Here is a 22032-nt window from a genome sequence, read left to right on the forward strand (position 1 = left end):
TCTCACTGTTCATGAGATCAAGCCCTGTGTCAGGCTCTGCACTGACAGAGCAGAGCCTGTTTGGGATTCTCTCTCTCCCTTTCTCTCTGCCCCTTCCCTGCTCATGCTCTCTCTCTCTCTCTCAAAATAAATAAATCAATATTTTTTTAAAAATATCACCAAATATATAGAAGGCTAATATGACACTTTCATCAATTTAGCAATAATTTATATTACAAGTAGATTAGAATAGAAAGTTATGATCTTATCTACAGTCCATGACAAAAACATATTCTTTCTATGCATTTCCATTTGTGGAGTATAGTTATTTATAATTAGAATTCATTAAGGAATTTTAACTAGTTGTGTTTCATTGTGACTCCCGGTTGCAGACTACTTACAGACTGCATAGAGATGTTTATCTATATAAAAACTATTTTTTTCAAAGCAATATCTATTATTTATCTTAATTTAGTAATGTAGTCATGCATGTTCAATGTGTCTAAGCCTTCTAAGTAAATTGTGTAAATTTGTATAATTTTATCTTTTAAAATTAAACATTGAGACTAAGATCATTTCCTCAATTGATAAATCACCTGATCTCCTGATATGTTCATAGTTTACTTTTATTTATAATAGTATTTCATAAAGTTCAAAGCATATTTTAATAAATATAAAATTCGTTCATTATTCTTCCATTCTGCTTACTAAAATTTGTTTCATTATGTTGGAAAACATGTCAGTCTCCATGTAAACCATTTCAGTCTAGAGAAGACAGTAGATTGGGATAGATCAGACAAGGGCCAGTCTAGGACTTGAGTACTCTTTTATCATTACATGCTGAAGAGTCCACATACTATGATCACCATATTAACTGTATGTGTATTGAAAGACCTGATGCTGTGTAACATAAAATTTCACCATTGTTTTATAAAAATTTGTCACATAAGCACTTATTATTATTATTTGTAAATCATGAGTAAAGGATCTCTATATCTAGTAGCACTAGGAAAATCATCCCGGTATATTTATATGGAATCACATTGCTTTATAATATTTAACATTTTACACTTGATCTTAGCCAAAAGGACGAGAAGCGAAAAATATTTAACATTTTAGAGCATCAATACTTCTAGTACTAGGTGAGTACTCTGAATACATTCAGAACAAATGAGAATCCATAGCTTCGATGGTCCCAGAGTCAAACACTATGAAATATTCATGGTCCAGAGTTTGTGCTTGGAAAGTAAAATATAAGTTGGGCCTATTTTCCAGGGTGAAGTTTTCATAAAATTAGAGATAATCATGTTCTGTAAATAGTTTTACATTTGTTGTATTTTAGAAGCACAGGCTTTGGCTTTCTATATAAGCCCATAAAGTCTTTAAGTTTTGCAATTTTTTTGTCTTGACAATTCAAGAGCAAAGCACCATAACTTCACCACTGCCTCCATTTTATCATCTAATTCTTCCTACTGAAATATATTCTTTTAATTCTTCTTTATCTCAAATAATGTTAAATAATGAGACAGTGTTTTTAAAATAATCCACATATCTTCATATGAAAATTTCTGTTTTCTATTTGATGAATAATACACTCATCTTTTAGTAAAAACAATAGGATTCTAAATGAAAATTCAGTCATTTAAAAATATATAGCTTTGCCAATTCTGCTAAAACTAAAGGCAGATTTTTATGAAAACTGTAACTCATGCAGTAATAATTAAAATAAAAATATTACATATTTTATAAAGCTCATCTCTGATTCAGCAAATGGCAAATAACTTCCTTAGGTAGTAAAATGGGTACAGAGAACTTTGTAGTATTCACTTTTTAAAGAAAAACTAATTCTTCCAGGACATCATTTAACAAATGGCATTGCAGTTATTTAAATTCTATTTTCATGTGCATGAACTGAAAGCGACAAGAGAAATAGCAAGAGTAGCCTATTTTTATGAGTGGGAAGAATAATTAGATTTCCATGCAGAGATCAGTGCAGTGTTTTGAATTGAAACTGATTCTAGGGAAAATAATTATTGGATACATTGCTATGGTAAGAATATATGCAAAGTTCTATTTGCCCTCTGTGACTCACGGTGACCTGAAATGTTCTCCTGTTCTTTCTGAGTTGTGATGGCCTTGCTGGCACCAAGCTCCTTGGATCTCATTTCAATGAAAATGCACAAGTTGATTACCTAATGTCAATGATAATAAAAAAAGATTTTGCCAGTTGGCTATTTATGGCTCAGGAAACTATCTGCAAACACAATTAAAGACTTCATTTAAGACTTTATATCAATTATTAAAAACCAACAGAGTTGCTGTGATAGCATCATACCACACAGAATCAAAGACTTTGTTAGGATTAATTTCTTGAATCATAAATAAATGAGTAAAAAGAGATGACAGGACTACTCGAAATGTTTAAACTTTCCAAAACTAAATAAAATCTTTTACCTGCTTGATGATTACAGCACAGACCAAATGTCTTCATTTAGAAGCCATCAACATTTACTTGCAGAATTTCACCATAGAAATTTCAGGGGAAAGTAATTATAGAGGTAATTTCAATTTAAAGCCACATAGGGGGGCGCCTGGGTGGCGCAGTCGGTTAAGCGTCCGACTTCAGCCAGGTCACGATCTCGCGGTCCGTGGGTTCGAGCCCCGCGTCAGGCTCTGGGCTGATGGCTCAGAGCCTGGAGCCTGTTTCTGATTCTGTGTTTCCCTCTCTCTCTGCCCCTCGCCCGTTCATGCTCTGTCTCTCTCTGTCCCCAAAATAAATAAACGTTGAAAAAAAAAATTTAAAGCCACATAGGGAAGTAATTAAGGGTAATAATATCTGTAGCCTCTAAACAAAGATATAGAAAATAGACCCTGTATCTTATTTAAATGAAAGAGGTTACAAAGAAAATAGCAGTGATTGCGGCTTTAAGGTAAGGAAAACCACAGTATTAATAAAACATCTATTTCCAGATATACGTCACACAATTATGTGTGGCAAGATTGTGCTGTGGTGTTTTCTAGAAATATTTTTCAGATATGCTACAGATACACATAAATAGGTTACATATCTTGTTTCATATTTTGCTCTCAATGTTAGTTTTGGTCTGATGGCTCCAGTCCTCTGATTTCACATTTCAAGGACTCTTTTCTAGCTTGCAAGTTAAGTTTGCAGACCTTAGTCTGGTGTTCAAAGAAGAGAAGGCATGGGGATAGAAAGAGAGTTTAAGGAGGAAGAAATAGTAATAAATACAGTTCAGTAGTAACAATAGTATGATTCATGGTTATTTGGATTGGGAGGCAGCATTACTGGAATACTTAAGAAGTCATCTTAGCAACCAGAGAATGTTGGGTTCAGATGCCAGCTTCACAATTTATAGGGAGCATGATTTCAGTGAATAATTTAAATCTCTTTCTTCATTTTTAATTTGTAATAATAGTTTCAAACAGTTTCTTAATCCTTAATTTGATATAATAAAATCAAATTTCACTTCAAGTTACTATAATGATAACGGAGATATTATATTTACAGTTTTTTGCACAATGCTTGATTTGTACTTGGTAAACTTTTAATGATTATTTATTAGTATTATCCAAAGCTCCCTAACAGTCTTTCCTTAGGAAATCTTCTTTTCCCACTTCTAGTTTTCCCTATTCCTATTCATTATGATCCAATGATTCTGCACAAATGAGAGATTGATGGGTCTACTGGCTGTGTTATGTCTTTCTCACTCTTTTTATTTCTATCATGGTCTCCCTACCTATATATTTCTATTTCTATCTCTCTTTCTGCTCCTTCTTATTCTTAGAAACATTGCTTTGCCTCCATTTTCACACACTGCAACCTCCAGATACTTCAAGATGTTGTATTCTCATGTTTGCATGTGTCTTCATGTGCCAAGTATCATGGGCGTACAGGTTCACAATTAAGTATCCTTCACTCTCAAGGAAAGAAGTCCAGAGAAGACCATTGAGAGAGGTTCACAGGACAGCTTTTAGCTAGATTATGCGAGATAGGTAGCATTGCAGGTTATGCAAGGAAAATTAAAAGGGGATTAATACTGTCTTCAGATCTGCAAAGGGATTTTTTATAAGAAGAGAGTTGATCTATGTTATAACAGAGAACTAATGTGTCACCTGTAAATTGTAGTGGGTCTGTAGAGGGACAGTCAGGAAGCAGATTTCAGCTTGGTGAAAAGACTATGCTGATGATTAAGCCAGGTAGTGCTAGAAAATCCTCTTTCATTACCTAGAGGTCAGCTTATACTTGAACCAGTCAAGGGGAAACTGGACATCCATTTGTCAAAAAAATCCCTCCCTTGAAGATACACAAGACTGCAATAGATGGTGTATTAGTTTCATGTAGTTGCTGTAATAAATTACCACAAAATTGGTAGCTTAAAAGAAGAAACTGATTTCTTCCTGTTCTAGAGGACAGAAGTCTGAAATCAAGGTGTCAGCTGCTTCATTTTCTCTAGCCTTATCATAAACCTCTCTTTTGCCACATAAGGTAATATCCACAGGTACAAATTTAGGACATGCACATATAGTTTTGGGGGCCACCCTTTAGAACATTAGAGGAGGCGTCAACAGTTCTATGTCTCAGATTCTATTGCTTTATGATTCAGTAACTGACTTCAGTTTTGAGTAAGTACTAGAGGAGGCAAACACTAAAGGAAACTCCAAGGAGAGTTAGCAATTTATAGGGTCACTGCCCCCAGCTAAAAAAAGTAACATAAACCAAAAACAGCTCAGGTTTAACTCATCAGTAGAATGGGTAGACCCTGATTGTCCTGGCCACTCTATCTCTGTCATGTTATGGATTTGTTTACATAGGAGCGTTGGGATATGGATACAAATATAATACTAAGCCTATGAATATTTGTCATTATACAGAGGGAGACAGACAAAAAAGGCCCTGTTTCTGAAAGGTAATAGGGAAATAGACATATATTTTTAAATTTTCAAAGTAATGAACTACCTTAAAGTCTGACTATATTAACAAAAATTAACATATGGGAGAAAAATTATATGTACTTGTTTTGTAAAGAGTGGTATGTAGATAAAGAGTGAGGGAAGGTGATTTCATTAATTCTCCTTTTAATAATTGTCATGTATACAGCATCTTTTTTCCATATTCACTTAGGTTGGTAGGAAGTACTAAACCATATAACTTGGATCAACAGATAACTGCTTCTCTGCAGTTTTAACAACTTTAATAGCTATTTTTAAAATGATTTGAATGCTTATATAATTTAGCATTGTTTCGCTAAATGATTCCTCTGTACTTTTACAGAAAAGAAGACAGATAAAAGCAGTTTTGTATGACTGCACTCATTTTTCAATGCTGAGTTTGATAGTTTAGTCTGATGATTATGATCTTCTACTTTTAGTTCCTAGTCGAATAAACATTCAATAACTTCTTGTTGGGTAATGGAGCAAACCAAATATAGAAACTGGCAAAATAATAGCTATTATTTTTATTTGACATAAAACAAATATTGACCATTTTATTCATTTAAATGCTGTTTACATGTGAACATTTTTTTGCATTTAATAATGGTTGGAATGTTTTTTGAAAAATAATATTTCTTTTCAGTTTCACAAGTGGTGACTACCAAGTTTGAGTTAGATATAAGAGATTTTTTATTTTAAGGGTGCATTTGAATGTTGAATGCTCAGAAGAAACGTTCGTTTATAAAATAGAGTTTCACATATAGACTATTACAATGTGTTTGTTATTTTTATTAACAATTGGCAATGCTGTCATAGATCGATTAATTTAGCATGCTAGCTAGAATTTTGTGAATCACAATTTGTTTTTTTTTTGTCTACCTAAAGTCCTAGAGTTAAGAGATTCACTAACGTCCTAAACATAATTAGGTTGCCTAATAAACAGACTGTGTTATCCATAAATATGTGATCTTCAGTCCAAATTCATAAGTTTTTTCTTTAGAATATTTTTTTTTTAATTTTTTTTTTCAACGTTTATTTATTTTTGGGACAGAGAGAGACAGAGCATGAACGGGGGAGGGGCAGAGAGAGAGGGAGACACAGAATCGGAAACAGGCTCCAGGCTCTGAGCCATCAGCCCAGAGCCCGACGCGGGGCTCGAACTCACGGACCGCGAGATCGTGACCTGGCTGAAGTCGGACGCTCAACCGACTGCGCCATCCAGGCGCCCCTAGAATATTTTAATTCCATTTAAATCATGCATTTGCTAAGATGGTAGGTATGTAGGTATTAAGGGATTATAGAAGAATTTTTCAGACTTTAGAATACTTTTTCTCTTACCAAAAAAAAAAAAATTCTAAATCAAAAAGAATGTGAAAGAATTTTAAGATATGCTAAGTGCAAATGATTAATGTCCATGTGTAAGTCTAATTACCTCTACTTTTTTTACCAGGATGGTGCTGATCTACCATCTGTAGAATTGGTACCTTATTTTACTTTTTTATGTTAGGGATGAAAGTTCAAGTCTCCTCCTGGCACCTTCTAACCATTTATAATTTGGTCTTCAGTAGAACCTGTAGAAGAAAGAAAGGTAATTGGTTCACAAAGCTATTTCATTTTCTTGAACACTTAACCAAACATAAAATGTACAGCTGAATCAACCTATGTGCGTTGCCTTCTTTGCTCTTAAACTCAGGTTGCTTTGCACTGCTAGAGAGAATCAAACAGAAGCAGTGCAGACTAATGTCACTAAAAATGCATGGGCCACAGTCTCAAGTAATTCTTCCATGGTGTCCGGTGTTATATGGGAAATCCATACTTTCTAATACTTCCTGTGCAACTCCTCCCCCAAGTATCTCATGGATCCCCCTGACTGTCTTATATATTTCCAGTAATAAATCCAAACTTGTGCACTCTCACTGTCTGTTGGTCACCTGCCACAACTGAGAATAAGCAGACTTGAGATGCTGAAGCTTCATCTAGTACTAAGCATTGGATGCAGAATCCCTCTCTTCTTTATGTATGTTATATATTCCAGAGACATCTAATCTAGTATTTGAACCCAAATGTCATTCAGGTTTTTTGAAAGAAGCTGGTGGGGTTTTTTTGTTTTTGTTTTTGTTTTTGTTTTTCTCATATATTCTTCTCTTGAACTTTGTAAATTTGCTAACCTATTGCTTTACTTTTAAAATTCACATAATAGGAATATTGATCTTATTGAGTTCCTATGAGATTTAATTGAGATAGTTCACATAAAGCACTAAATACCCTATTCTTGGCATATAAAAAGTACTAAAACAATGTTAGAAGTTATCAAGATCATCAGTATCACCATGATCATCCAATTTCCCCAAACAGAGAGTGACTGTCTGTTGATGCCAGGAAAAAAATCTAAAATCTTTAAATAGCTTATAATAATCTTGATGATTTGGGACTGTTTCTCCTTTCAGTTCTCCAGACACGCTATTTATGCTCTCTGAACAGTGCTGTTAATTGTGTCTTGCCTCTCTCTGGGCCTTTGCACATGTTGTTTTTGTCTTACTTGAATATCTCTCCATTGCCCTTTCTACCAATAAGGTGAGGGCTATCTTGAACAAAGGGAAGGGAATTCAGATGTTATTCAGCCAAAATGAATAATAAAGGTCCACTACAATATTCCTTATTGAAATTTATCCATTTTATTTAGATTTTTGCAGTTTTGGGCATGTGTATATTTTTATAATATTATTATATTATTTTTGTAATATTGTACCTATAGATATCTCTCCTTTTTCATAGTGCATTTTTCCACCTTCACCCCCCACCCCCACCCTTGGTCAGTCTTACCAAGTCTTTTCTAACTTTTCAATCTTTTCACAGAACCAGGTATTGGTTCATTATCCTCATTAATGCTTAGTTTCCATTTTTGCTGATTTCTATTCTTATTTCATTAATTCCTTTCATCTTCTTTATATGGATTTTGCAATAGTAATATGGATTTAAAAATTAACTTGTTCACTAATTTATTGCTAGTTCTTAGAATAGTGTCTGGTCCATAGTAGGCTTCCAACCAGTATGTAACTAATGCATCAAGGTATAGATATCAGCTTCTTCATGAAGTTTCATTATTATTACTACCCATCCAAGGTTAGATTCTGTGCTCATCTTACATTTTTTAGTGTATTCTGTGTTACTGAAAATGCATTATGACTTTTTTTTACCCAATAGACACTAAGAAAGTCTTTTCTAAAATTCTTATGCCAGCACATTACCTAGCATTTAATAGAAAATCAAATAAATTATTGTTGGATAAAGAAATGAATTTTCATGAATTCAAAATGCAAAGTGGATCTCTTTAAACTATAATCTTGGAGTCATCAAATTTCTTGATTACCAGGATAGTGTTTGATAATCCTTTACAAATACATGACATTGTATCTTTGAATGATAATAAAAATTCTCTTCTAAGAAAATGTCCATATTTTATTTATGTCACCCTCAAAAAGTCAGGAGGCATGCCATGTAAATAGGTGTTACCCCATTTTCTTCTAATCATTTCTGTAATGTCATTACACAGCACATCAGAAATTAGGATTCATCCTGACTTACTATCTAATATAAAAACAAAAATGCATGTTTTTATAAATGTATCTGTATCAGGAATCAATGGATTTTAGTAATTTTATGTTCATATTCTCCACAGCTTTCAAGATTAATAAAAATAATCATTTGCCATTTCAACTTTTACCTTTACACCTCTTTTCTTCCCCTTTCCTCCTTCTCTTTTTTCTTCACATGGCCTGCTATGACAGAGACTGACCGCACAACAGAAGGAAAGAACATATAGAGGCATTCAAATCTAGGCTTTGGCATTTTGTAACTTGTGTGATTTTCAGTAAAGTACTTCACCTCTCTGAACCTCTGTTTACTTACCTTTAAATAGCAATGACAATAAAATTAATACCTGTCTGATAGGATTGCCATGGAAACTAAATGACATAATATAAATAACATTCCTGGTACATATTAGCAGATCCTCTTGTTAGGTGTTCTCTAAAAAGAAGTAACATTCAAAAATTGTACCCAATATTAAGTGCAAACTCACAAATATCTGTAAGGCTAAATGAATGGGTCTGGTTCTTCCTGATAGTTTTTCTAGCTATTGTTCATCATCTAAATGGTCTCTTATGCAGCACCATAATGTCGGGCTCCTATCTTAGGAAAGCAATCTGGCCTGATTTCCTTGCTATTGACTGAGGGTTCAGGCCACCAGTCCTAAACAGTGACATTTCATTTATACTAGATCACTGACATTCTCCTCAAGGGACCAGTACTGATAATTTCATGAATCTTTAAAACCCCCAATACTATTATAGAATGTAATTTCTGTCACAAAATTCAGTAAGTGAAGTAAATTCATGAAGCTCATAAGTGACCCTTTTGGATTTTTAATGATTCTATAAATGCATTACTAAAATAATTTATAAAGCTAAATGAGTCATTCCACACATCAATATGGGTAATTCAAACAGGTGCTTCAGCAAAATTCTGAACTGCTAGAAGTCGTGGACCTTACCCCTTTACTCTGCTTATTGCTAAATATATCCAAACTACATCACTAACCTCACTCCATAAATTTTGTAAACCTGATAATTCCACATTGACTTTGACAGATCTTTAAACTATTTTAAAATGACTTCCTGATTTCGGGTTTGCTTTTCTTTATTAGAATCTGTGTATCAATTTTTTTTTCAAGATTTTGTTTGTTTGTGTCTATACATTTTGATGAAATGATATCGTGTGGTTTTTCAGTTAAAAAACAGTGACAACTTCAAGGCTATTATGTGCTTATTGTGCCCGGTGAACTAAGAGTCTAGCTATTTTTGCAAGCAATACTTGATTTTCCTTTCATAGACTTACTTGACACCAAAGTGGAACTTTCAGAGTAAAGAATATCTGGATTTTAATCCAGCTACATTTTTTTTTAAAAAGAGCACTGCGATGAGACAAGTTATATAGACTCACTTTTCCTGTCCATAAAATATTGATCTACTGTGAGACTGTCGGGAGGATTAAAAAGAATAAAATATGTCACCATTTATTATGGGAAAGGTGTTCAATAAATATTGGTTCTCTTCTCATTTCCTTCTAATCACACTGGTTTCTTTTATGCTTTCTTACAGGATAAACGTGACATTTTAAAAATAGAGACCAAGATGAGAAATGTATTTGCAAACCCTTTTTATCATTTTCTATTCAAATAAATAGTACACATCCTCCTATTGTCCTGTCTCACTTAGCATTTTAGGTCCATGTTTTCTTTTAAAAAAGTTCTTTTATACTTTCCTACTGGCAGTGCTATTTCTTTGTTCACTCTTTAATAACTGTCATGATTTCTATTTTTGGAAGATTTACTATTTGGCTTGGGTGCAACTGTGTTTCTTTATTCTTTTTGGTGACTTTTACCACTACTGGGCTAATTTATTAAGGAAGGTTTTTTGTTACCAGTTTCTTCAGATGTATATTATGATAAGGAAGTCAGTGACATCTAATGACAGGAAAGATCTAGACTCAGGTGAAGAGTCCATTTACTGCCAGTAACTAGCCATCATCAGATGTTAAATAAGCTTTTTAAAATATCAAGATATTGAAAAAAATCATAATTGATTTCATAGTCACAACTTAAACATTTATGAATTTGCAAGGTGTCTTTCAATATTCAAATCTCAGGGTAAGCCAATTTCACAATGCTCTTTCTGAAAAGTATAGAGAATTAACACTTTTATATGGCTTCTCCCTACACGTGTCCCTTTGATCTATACATGTGCTCATTCCACATTTATGGAAAAGTCAGAATTTCATATTCCTTTCTACTTCTTTAATTATTTTTATTAGCATTATCATTATTTAGTTCTGTCAATGCGGACATTACTTTTACATGGCAACTTGGGTTTAAAATGCACATTTATCTCCTTTCTTGAACAAATAAGTAAATGAATTAATGATGTCTGTAAGATGCATGAACTGATCCCATACTCTTCAGTGAATAAAAAGAGATGCTGATAGGGTATAGTTTTGGCCAAGTCCCCAGAGCTGTGACTCCAAGTCTGATTTTCTGAGTCCTAGTCCTTTATTTCTTAAATTACATTCTTCTTTTCAATTTCCCATTTCTCTTTGTATCTTCCTGAAGTCATGAGCAGTGATCTTCCTTGAAGATTTTATTTGATTTACTAAGCCTTCTTTTTGGCTTTCCTCTCTATATAGAAAGATAACAAGATTAACAAATGCAAGAAGACTTAGATATACCATCTGTATTGATTTTTAGAGAAACAAAATCAATACAGAATCAATTCATATTCAACCACCATGAATATAGATGTATATGATTGATATGAGTATGAATGTATGTTCATATTACATATTATGGAGGCTGAGACGTCTCAAGATCTCTGAATACATATTACGGAGGCTGAGATGTTCCAAGGTCTGCAGGTGGGACCTGGAGGCTCAGGAGAGCCAGTGGTGTAAGTTTCAGTCTGAAAGTGATCAGACTCAAGATTCAAGAAGAGCTGTTGTTTATATCCCAAGTTTGAAGGCAGGAAAATACCTATGTCCTAGGTCAAAGCAGTCAGACAGAAAACGTTACTCACAGAAGGGTTAGCTTTTTTGTTCTATTTAGGCCTTCAGCTGATTGGATGATGACAGCACACATTTGGGAGGGCAATCTGCTTTACTCAGTCTACTGATTAAAATATTACTCGCATCCAAAAACACCTTTACAGACACACCCAGAATAATGTTTGACCAGTTATCTGGGCATTCTGCGACCCAATCAAGTTGACACATAAAATTAACCATCACATCATCTCTTTTTTTTTCATGTTGTTTGGGAGACATTTTTAATGCTTCGCATTTATGTGGAAAGCAAAACAAATAATTAAAGCAATGTGCATCTCTTAGGCTCTGCAAAGCCAATAAATAAGAAAGTGACAAACCTTGGAGAAACAATTTTTTATTTATTTAAAAAATTTTTTTAATGTTTATTTATTTTTGAGAGAGACAGAACGCGAGTGGGTTAGGGGCAGAGAGAGAGGGAGACACAGAAGCAGAAGCAGGCTCCAGGCTCTCAGCTGTCAGCACAGAGCCTGGCGCGGGGCTCGAACTCACCAGCCGTGAGATCATGACCTGAGCCAAAGTCGGATGCTCAACTGACTGAACCACCTAGGAGCCTCTAGCACTTAATTTTTTAAATCTTTAATACTTTCTAAGCATTTTCTCAATGTGGTCACAGAAAGAATCAATTGAGAATTATTTCAGAAGAAAACTTAATTACTCTGCAGGATTAAAATTTTAATTATGAGTACTCAATTAAATGTTAATATTGAGATATACTCTTCAGATTTTTATGCAAATATGTCCTCTCATATGCATAAACTAAAGATAAAGGAGGTTCATAGTAAATTTTGTTTTTGTTTTTGTTTTTGTTTTGCAGTTCACTAAATCACTGATAATTGACTTTGTGCTTATGACCTGAAAAGTAATAATAAGACTATTCTTACATGATCTACTGGAAAAAAATTTAGTTGGTTGATTTGGATGTCGCTACCTAGACAATTTAGAAAGGGACTACCCTTGTGGACAATTGGAAGTGATCAGCATTGTAGAAAAGAAACAAATGAAAACAAATAAAATGAATTTTGATATTTTTCTTTTGTCACTCTAACTCTTAGTAATACAGAAAGTCATTTCCAGTTTCATACAGTTTTAAGGTTGAAAGGGAATTGTATCTAATTTAGCTTTCTTAATATTGCAAATGAAAACTGTGAGGCTAGAGGAGTTACAAGAATGTTGGTGAAAAAAAATTTCCCTGCTCTAAACACTGGGCCACCACACCTTCCCACATCACTTATAGAAGGAACATCATAGGGGCGCCTTGGGTGGCGCAGTTGGTTAAGCGTCCGACTTCAGCCAGGTCACGATCTTGCGGTCCGTGAGTTTGAGCCCCGTGTCAGGCTCTGGGCTGATGGCTCAGAGCCTGGAGCCTGCTTCTGATTCTGTGTCTCCTTCTCTCTCTGCCCCTCCCCCCTTCATGCTCTGTCTCTCTCTGTCTCAAAAATAAATAAACGTTAAAAAAAATTTTTTTTTTAAAAAAAGAAGGAACACCAGCTCAGGTGACTTGAGTTTTACTTCCAAATCTGCAACACTAGCATGTGATGTTGACCATGTCAGTCTCTGTACTTTTGATTCCTCCTCTCTGAAATGAGGTTGTTGGAAGATACGATTTCTGTGATACCTCCCAACTGTAATGAAGGAGAAGGGACATAGGTACTTAGAAAGAAAGAAAAACACACAGAATAAAATATGATGGGCTTTACATTGATGAATGATGGTGGTATGCAATAAACAACTTATTTCAATTTCTTTCTCTAGAGATTTCTTCTCAAAATAGGAAGATAATATATTAAGGTATATCATTTACCTAGATGATACTACACGTAACTATATGTTATGATAGAGTTAACATTAATAGTTTAAATAGCCTTGATTAAAACTTCAAATTATCGGGGATTCTGGGTGGCTCAGTTGGTTGAGCGTCCAACTGTGGCTCAGGTCATTATCTCATGGTTTGTGGGTTTGAGCCCTGCTTCGGGCTCTGTGCTGACAGCTCAGAGCCTGGAGCCTGCTTTGGATTCTGTCTCCTTCTCTCTCTGCCCCTCCTCATTTGTGTTCTGTCTCTCTGTCTCTCAAAAATAAATAAATGTAAAAAAAAATTTTTTTAAAGAAACTTCAAATTATCAACAGTCTTGCTAGTCAAATAATAAAGTTAATATTTTAATTTAATTTTATAAAATGTGGATTATTATTGGCTGCATTTAGTTTCCTTTTGAAATTTGAAATGAATGGAATTCGTTGGCTAATATGTAATGTCATATTTTATGAGGGTTTCTGAGAAAAAAAAAAAAAAAACTCCACCAAACTAAGTACTCCAAGTAAAATTTTCTTCTAGATCTAATTGTTTCATTTGTGAAATGATTCTATCTAAAATTCAACAAATTGAAAGTAATGATTGGAAAATCTGGAAAAAGAGTGTATGATATGATGTGATGTCATCTTTGTGAATGATACCATGGGGTAAACTTTTTAAATAAAAGTTGAAGGAATTCATTGTCAGAGTATATGAGAATATCAACAATTGGCTGATGTACTTCTCATTTCAGCACACCTCTAATATATCATGGAACTACATTCTGGTTGCTGCGAAGTGTGTAATATAGGAAATCTTTAAAAATTGAATCTACTTGTAACCACTGAGGTAAGTTTTTCCCACTATTTTCTTTGTTGCTTATAAAATATATGCTCTCTTTTATTGATCACATTTTATTAATACAAATGTATATTATTTACACATACAGACACAAGATTTCAGTTTCTTTGAATGTTTTTGACATAGTACTTTGGATAATTTTTGTTATATTGAACTAGTAAGTCTGATTGGAAATCAAAATCTGTGCATTTAGGATAATATTTCTAAAGAAAATCCCATATGAGTGCATTATTTACTATGGTCAATTTAATTGTACTTTTCCCGATAGAAATAGCATAAGTAATTTCATATGCAATCCATAGTCTTACCCTACACTTCCTTAAAACAAAGTCTGAGGCAAGGGTTAACTGCCAGTGGGTGATTTGGTAGATGTAATGCCAGGCCAGCAAGGTGAGGGGGAAAAGAAATGAAGAAGGCAGAATGAAAAACAATAGTCTTTTTTCTGATGTGGTGCCTGTGTGGCTCAGTTGGTTAAGCATCCGACTTCAGCTCAGGTCATGATCTCACAGTTCATGAATTCGAGCCCCGCTTAGCCCTGCACGGACAGCTCAGAGCCTGTGACCTGCTTTGGATTCTGTGTCTCCCTCACTCCCTGCCCCTCCCTCACTCACGCTCTGTCTCTCTTTGCAAGAAGACCAAATTATCTAGTAAGAATTAGCAAACATAAATATTTTGAGCAATTGGCGCCATATTTAAAAACACATCCATTGTATTTTGGTCCGATCACTTGTGCCACTGTCATTTTTTCCCTCTTTAAAACAGCAAAGTGTATAGCGTGCAATGATTTACCAGTTTTCCCAGATCATCAGACTAGTAACAGCATCTAATTTGTACAACTGTCTTATAAAATAAATGCAATAAATTTTCAATAAATGATTTTAAATCTGTAAAAACTTTGGGGTGTGTGGGTGGTTCAGTCGGTTGAGTGTCCAACTTCGGCTTAGGTCATGATCTCACGGTTTGTGAGTTTGAGTTCACGTTGGGCTCACCACTGTCAGTGCAGAGACCACTTCAGATCCTCTGTCCCCCTCTTTCTGCCCCTCACCCGCTCATACTCTCTCTCAAAAATAAAAAATGAAAAAAAAACATTAAATATGTAAAAACCTTGACATATCACCAATTTCTACATCTAAACTTTAGTTTCTAGATGCATAATTTAAGTGAGTATATTTTTCATAACTTATCCCTTTGTTTTTTTCCACTTAAGCATAAAATATATTAACTCTTTCATGTAAGCTTGTGGAGTGAAGCTAATTATTTCCTGTTATCATTGAGTGAGGAGGTAACCCCAGAATAGATGCAGAGAAAATTTATCCCAAAGATTTACAAAGTCAGAATTATAATTTGTTCACAGGCCTGCAAGTGAAACCACTCTTATAAATTGCCTCAGGAAAATCATGATCAAATGAGTTTCAAACAAGCCAGGATCAGAAAGAACTCTGTGTTGTTTCTGAAACAATCAATGCCATAATACACATTTTTACACATTTTACTGCATTTAAATGTTGCTATATATAGTTTTCTTAAATGTCCACTGGTTTTTTTAAGATATATTCCAATTGTGCAATTAAATGGAATCAGAAAAAAAATTATCCCCAAAATATAACGCATACTTTGTTTCAAAATTATGATATGTGAAGATATCCTAAAACTTTGACATACACTTTTGTCATAGTAAGAAACTCAGATTATTTGTGGAAAGTCTGTTCTCGAGTAAAAAATTAGAATTACATTATTAGGTACTATGGTTATCGGATTAAAAAACTAAATGCATCTCATATAGGAAAAGATTCAATAAAACGTGGTGTGCCTAAGAATTTATTAGATTCATGTTGCAATATCCCTTGTAATGTACTGGTTTTATGCAGTTTTGCATTTTAAATGTATGCCAATGAAATATGTAGAACACATAGAATTTTAGATTTGAAATTTAAATTACTGAGTGTATTACTGTTTATGGCTTTAAAAAACAAATTTTATTTTAAATTAGTTGTTTAAAAATAAAACGTTTAAGTAGTATTCTTAACTAATGCTTTATCTTTTTTTTCAATATGTGAAATTTATTGTCAAATTGGTTTCCATACAACACCCAGTGCTCATCCCAAAAGGTGCCCTCCTCAATACCCATCACCCACCCTCCCCTCCCTCCCACCCCCATCAACCCTCAGTTTGTTCTCAGCGTTTAAGAGTCTCTTATGCTTTGGCTCTCTCCCACTCTAACCTCTTTTTTTTTTCCTTCCCCTCCCCCATTTAACATCCATATTTTCCACTAGTGATAATATTGTCTTTACAGTCAGGTATTGGAAATACCGAAGATGGGTGTCCAAAACTAGTATGGGCATAGATATGTATGCTCTTTCATGAGTAAAAACCAGTAAGCTTTGATTTGTTTTCTAGTCATGTTTATATGTGTGTATTGAGTGAATGCATGATTCCATTTCTATTACATTCTATTTTTTCCCCTATCACAAGTAAGTGCTTATCTGTGTTGGCTGTTGTGTTGTGCATGGAAGAATAATGCCTAAATGAGATTATTGCCCCTGCCTTTAAGGTTTTCAGTTTTACTTTTTTTTGCTTTATGAATTATGCATTTGTGAATATCTTTTTTAATGTTTTATTTATTTATTTTGAGAGAGAGAGAGAGTGTGTGTACACACAAGCAGGGGGTGGGCAGAAAGACAGAGGGAGAGAGAATCTTAAGCATGGTCCACGCTGTCAGTGCAGAGCCCCATGTGAGGCTCGATCTCACAAACCCTGAGATCATGACCTGAGCTGTGAAATCAAGGTGTCTGACACTTAAGTGACTGATCCACCCAGGTAACCTCTGAATATCTTTGAATAATCTTAAGATTTCAGTGTCTGGCCATAGAATATAGAAAACTAATCCATATATATCATTGAAACTATGATCTGTAATAAGTATTTTCCACAAACTGAATGCTTAAAAGTTGAGAAGTATAGATTCATTACCCATTCCCAAAATTTCAATAATTTTTTGAAAATCTGAACCAAAGAAGTTTTATATCTTCTGTGATTGATATCTGTACCAACACAGTTTTTTTTTTTATTATTTTTAATGTTCTATTTGTTTTTGAAGGAGAGATAGAGCACAAGTCGGGGAGGGGCAGAGAGAGAGGGGGACACAGAATCTGAAGGAGGCTCCGGGCTCTGAGCTCTCAGCATAGTGCCCCACACGGGGCTCAAACCCACGAACCTTGAGATCATGATCTGAGCTGAAGTCAGATGTTTATCCGAATGAACCACCCAGGTGCCCCTGTACCGATGCAGCTTTATAATTAGCACTGTTTGGTGTGCATACTGAAGCAAAACCAAATGAATAATTTCATGATTTTTGTTTCATTGTGTATGTTAGTTATGTTACAGATGTATACCATACACAGGTAGTTTGGGGAACAATGTCTAAAATATCTCTAACATTTTACACCTCACATTTCCTTAAGTTTAATTTTAGTACGTTCAATGGAATAGTAATATGTATTCAATTATTCTTTGAATTTATATAGAATGAAATGATGTAGCATTATATAACTGAATAAAAATGCCTTTTAGAATCATCTGGTTTTCAGTATGATTTTTTCAGTGTCAATCTAGTCTAGTTTCAATAACTTCTCACGACAACTCTATCTTTTTAAATTTTCTATAATAAGCACCAATTCTACCAAGAAAATACTATGCATAGATTAATCCTATTTTCTTGAGAAAGAAGTATTGATAATTGCAAGTGGACTTTAGTTAAGCTACTATCTAAAGAGAATTATTTTTGTGACTGGATAAAAATGTGGCTGAATGAAAATCTTCCAGCAGAACTGCAGATGGACAGAACAAATCAGGTAATAACGAGGACAAGAAACTTGGCTACGTTTCTGGGTAATTTAATTACAATTCCTTGGAATAAACACTTGCAGAGTTATAAAGTATGATGGACCAGAGTTCAGGAGATAACTCTCTTAGGATCAAGGACAGAAGATGCCAAGACAGAGCAAAAACTAAATCAAAAAGCTTTTTTTGAATTTAAACAAGTGTATATGGCTTTTTAAAAAAGTGTGTGTGTGTGTGTGTGTGTGTGTGTGTGTGTGTGTGTGTGTTTAATCTGGAACCAAGGATTTTCATGCTGTTGTTCAGACTAAAGATCTTCCTTTCTCTATAACAGGCAGTGTTACAGTTTGTTGACCTGATTCTCACTCCGTTCTGCAATCAAATTATTTAATTAACAACATAACTGTGTTTTAGCTTCATCAACAAATAACTGGAGTTTCTCAAATTTCTATCCTTCCATGTTTTTTCTTTAAGAAAATGATAAAAAAAATTTTATCAGCGCTCTAAGAAGGCCATATTTTGACCTACGAGTTCTGAGGGGGGCCCTTCATTGCTGTCTACATTGCTGGATTCCTCTACTGGTCCTCCCATCCCCATCGCTTTGGCTTCTCAGCTCAGTCTGGGCCGTGTCTTTCTCTTATATCTTATTATTTGCAACATTAATTTCTGACATGATGATTTATGTACATATTACATATTAACAGATACAGCACTAGATCTCAGAATTTTTTATTACAATTCAATAGCTTAAAGGAAAATATTTTGTGTTTACTTCCTCTGAGTTCAACATTTAAGAACCACCAGTGTCCTGATCAGCATTTCTAGGCCATCATTATGAGAAAGGCTTTTATAAAGTATAACACATTATTTTACTTCTAATTTTTTTCCTTGAAGTATTTTCAACATAATTTTTAGGTCTGCCTCTTTCTTCCTTCATATGTCTATGACAAACATCTTAGGCGAATTGCAGTTGTAACTATTTGTTCTAAATTTATTTCTATACTAACTAAAAAATATGAAAGTGTGGAAGCTAAATCTAGAATGAAATGAGTGAATAAGGATAAAATATGGATTTCAATAGTTCATCTGATTCAGAATAAAAATTGAATTGGAAAGGAAATAGAGGTAAGGAAATTTCCTATGTTCTCCTTTGCAAATTAATGATGACCTTACTTATGTATAGCAAATCCTGCTTTCACCACCCTGGTGGTATTTTAACCCATCTTGTTCATTAAATGAAATTATACATTACAATGCAAAATATGAAATAGTTTAATTTATTAAAAAATAGTCTCTATGAAACCCAATATGCATGTATTTCTAACATCAAAATAAAACAAATAGCAGCTCAGCATCAAAAATAATAGAGAATAAAGTAAATTTTCCTGCAATACCAAGGGGAGAGTAAATTCGTAATACACAGAAGAGCTTTTTAAAACGTAAGGGAAAAGATGCCTTGTCTCTCTTCACTTGTCCCTCACTTTCATTCTAATCTCCATCAAATCATGTAGAGAGAAGACTGAGGAAATTCTCTTGTGTCTCCCCCCAGATATTTGTGGCTTAGCTCTTTTTTACACAGATCAACTTAATTCATTCTATTGTATTCAATTTTCCTCTTCCTCTTCCATATTGGCTCAAAACTGCAAGCCACGCACAACCTCCTGCCGGAAGGGGAATGGGTGTTTGCACAAATTGCTGAATCTGAACATTTTACTCCTCACATGAATCTTAACAATGCTTTGTCCTTCTGCGTGTCCCTTCTAGGTCAGTGATCAATGGGGTCTCTCGTGGTTTTGTGTCCATGAAAAATGTCAATGGCACAGCTTGCTGAACCTTACATAGCTGATGGCATTTCTCTGCATTTGAAGTATATTATCCACCTTTGTTTCTATAATGTGTTCTAAAAATGTTTCTCTGTCCTTCAGGCTATACAAGAGTAAATGTTGAAATTTTCCATTTTTTTGTGTTTGTGTTGGTAACATGTTCCAAAAACTTTACATGTCCAGTATCCTATCAGGAGCTGAGTGCCTGTAGAATTTGGACCAAAGGCTCCCAGGTCAATGAATGTCTAACATCATGGTCCACATTGTCCAAAAAGGCTCATTTCTGAAGTATTTGTGGAGATGGTGTTAAAATTTGTTTTAAATCTCAGTATTACAGGGGAATTTTTAGGCTTTTTCAATAACTAATAGAGGTATATTTGGTCCTCAGAATAACGCATACAGTTGCATTTTGCACACTAATCCCAAAATTATACTGTTGATCTCAGAGTGATTTCCATCATTGTCTTTTAATTTTGTGGCATTATTCTACAATCAACAGAGTTCATTTATCTCAGTCAGCTAAAGACAAATGTTTCATAGCAAACACCTCAAGAATCTAGCATGAAACGCAATGAGCATTTCTCACTTACATGTCTGTATCGTGGTTGAGGACCAGCTGCTCTAGATCAAGTTTCAGTAAACTTGGTCTATATCTGCTTCACATGACTTTCATTTTCCTGGCATAACAGGATACCGTGGCATGTCCTCATGGCGCTTGCAAAAGCTCAAGAAAGCAAAGAGAAACATATTGTTGCTTGAGATCACAGCTGATAACACATGCCACTGGCCAGAACTAGTTACTAGGCCAGAGGTAGAATAGTACACCCCACCTAATGTGGGAGGGGAGGAGGAGGACTTGCTGAACAATCACCCAAATTTTATAATGTCCAGTGAAACTGTACTCTTTTGGATTATAATTCTAACAATGGCAATTTAGCTTCAAACACTAAATTATAGCTCCCAACATGTGAACTATAGATTCAATTAGGAAACTTTGGGCTACAACCAACGGGATCTTTTATTTACACAATAAAAACATTTTTAGGAAATCTAGATGTAGTGCTGATTTTAAAGCTGGCTATTTAGCCCCCAGCCAGGCCCTACATATCCCCTGATTCCTTCATTTCCTTGTCTCTGCTATTTTTGATGTTCTCTTTACCCTCAGGTTTGTTGTGGTGGGAATACTCTTATTTCAGGATTTACAGTAAAAGATGACAACACAAGAGGAAGAAGAAAAAATACAACCTCTTATATGGTCTCTATTGGCAGATGTAAAAGTTTTCCAGGAAACCTCTGCAAATTTTCCCAGGTATCTTATAGAGTAAAAAATGAGTAAAAATACTCATTTTTGAACCACTCACTTGCACGGGAATGACCTTCTCTTTAGGTCAATCTTTCCTACTTCTGGAGTGGACGGAGCTGGCAGTCAAATCATTTTTTTTTAGATGAACATGTTTTTATTTTTGTTGTGTTTTGTTTGGGGGCAGGGTTTGAGGGAGATGCATCAGACAGTCGTGTCAGACAATCATTTGAGTATGGTTAAAACATTTATTTCATGGGTCTGTCATTATTTGTTTAAGATAATTTCTTAAATGTTAATTGCTGGAAAAACACTTTAAAATTTACATAGGATGTCACCATTGGCCCCCACAGTAACAGTACCAGTTCTCGTATCACTTCAGGGTAGCAATATGCTACTACCGCTCGTGGCCATTTTTTGAAAACCCAACACTGTTTTAGCCAGAGATAAATAATTTATCCAGACAAAGTTTCCATTTTTGCTAACATTTATTTCTAATGCATTTATATGATGAGTTGCTTCTTTGTGTCCTTTGTCTTCTTAAAATACTTTTCTCACTGATCACGTATAGGTAATATGTATATTAAACAACTTACACTTGGTCACTTATTTACGATATTTCTACTTCAGTTCTGTCCTTAGAGTTTCTAAAATGTTTATGAGGTCAAATTTATTTGTATTTTCCTTTATGGTTTCTTCCTTTGAAATAATTTCTTACTGAAAGAGATCTCTCAAAACAAACTTCCAATGGTTACTGGTATTCTACTTTTTTAGTATTTCTTTAAAAATAATAATGCTGGGGGCACCCGGGTGGCTCAGTCGGTTGAGCATCAGACTCT

The 22032-nt window shown here is 34.4% G+C and overlaps 1 long non-coding RNA gene across 1 annotated transcript; it reads right to left on the reverse strand.

Annotated features, from left to right (window-relative positions):
• Positions 1–2100: 2100 nt before the first annotated feature.
• On the reverse strand, positions 2101–6514 carry LOC121032651 (uncharacterized). Its single transcript, XR_005791413.1, has 2 exons — positions 6365–6514; positions 2101–2171 (listed from the first exon to the last, which is right to left on the reverse strand). It is a non-coding gene; the product is annotated as an uncharacterized LOC121032651 (long non-coding RNA).
• Between the last annotated feature and the right edge of the window lie 15518 nt (positions 6515–22032).

This window comes from Herpailurus yagouaroundi, unplaced genomic scaffold, assembly GCF_014898765.1.
Source record: "Herpailurus yagouaroundi ecotype Mexico unplaced genomic scaffold, PumYag 142, whole genome shotgun sequence".
Taxonomy (NCBI): domain Eukaryota; kingdom Metazoa; phylum Chordata; class Mammalia; order Carnivora; family Felidae; genus Herpailurus; species Herpailurus yagouaroundi.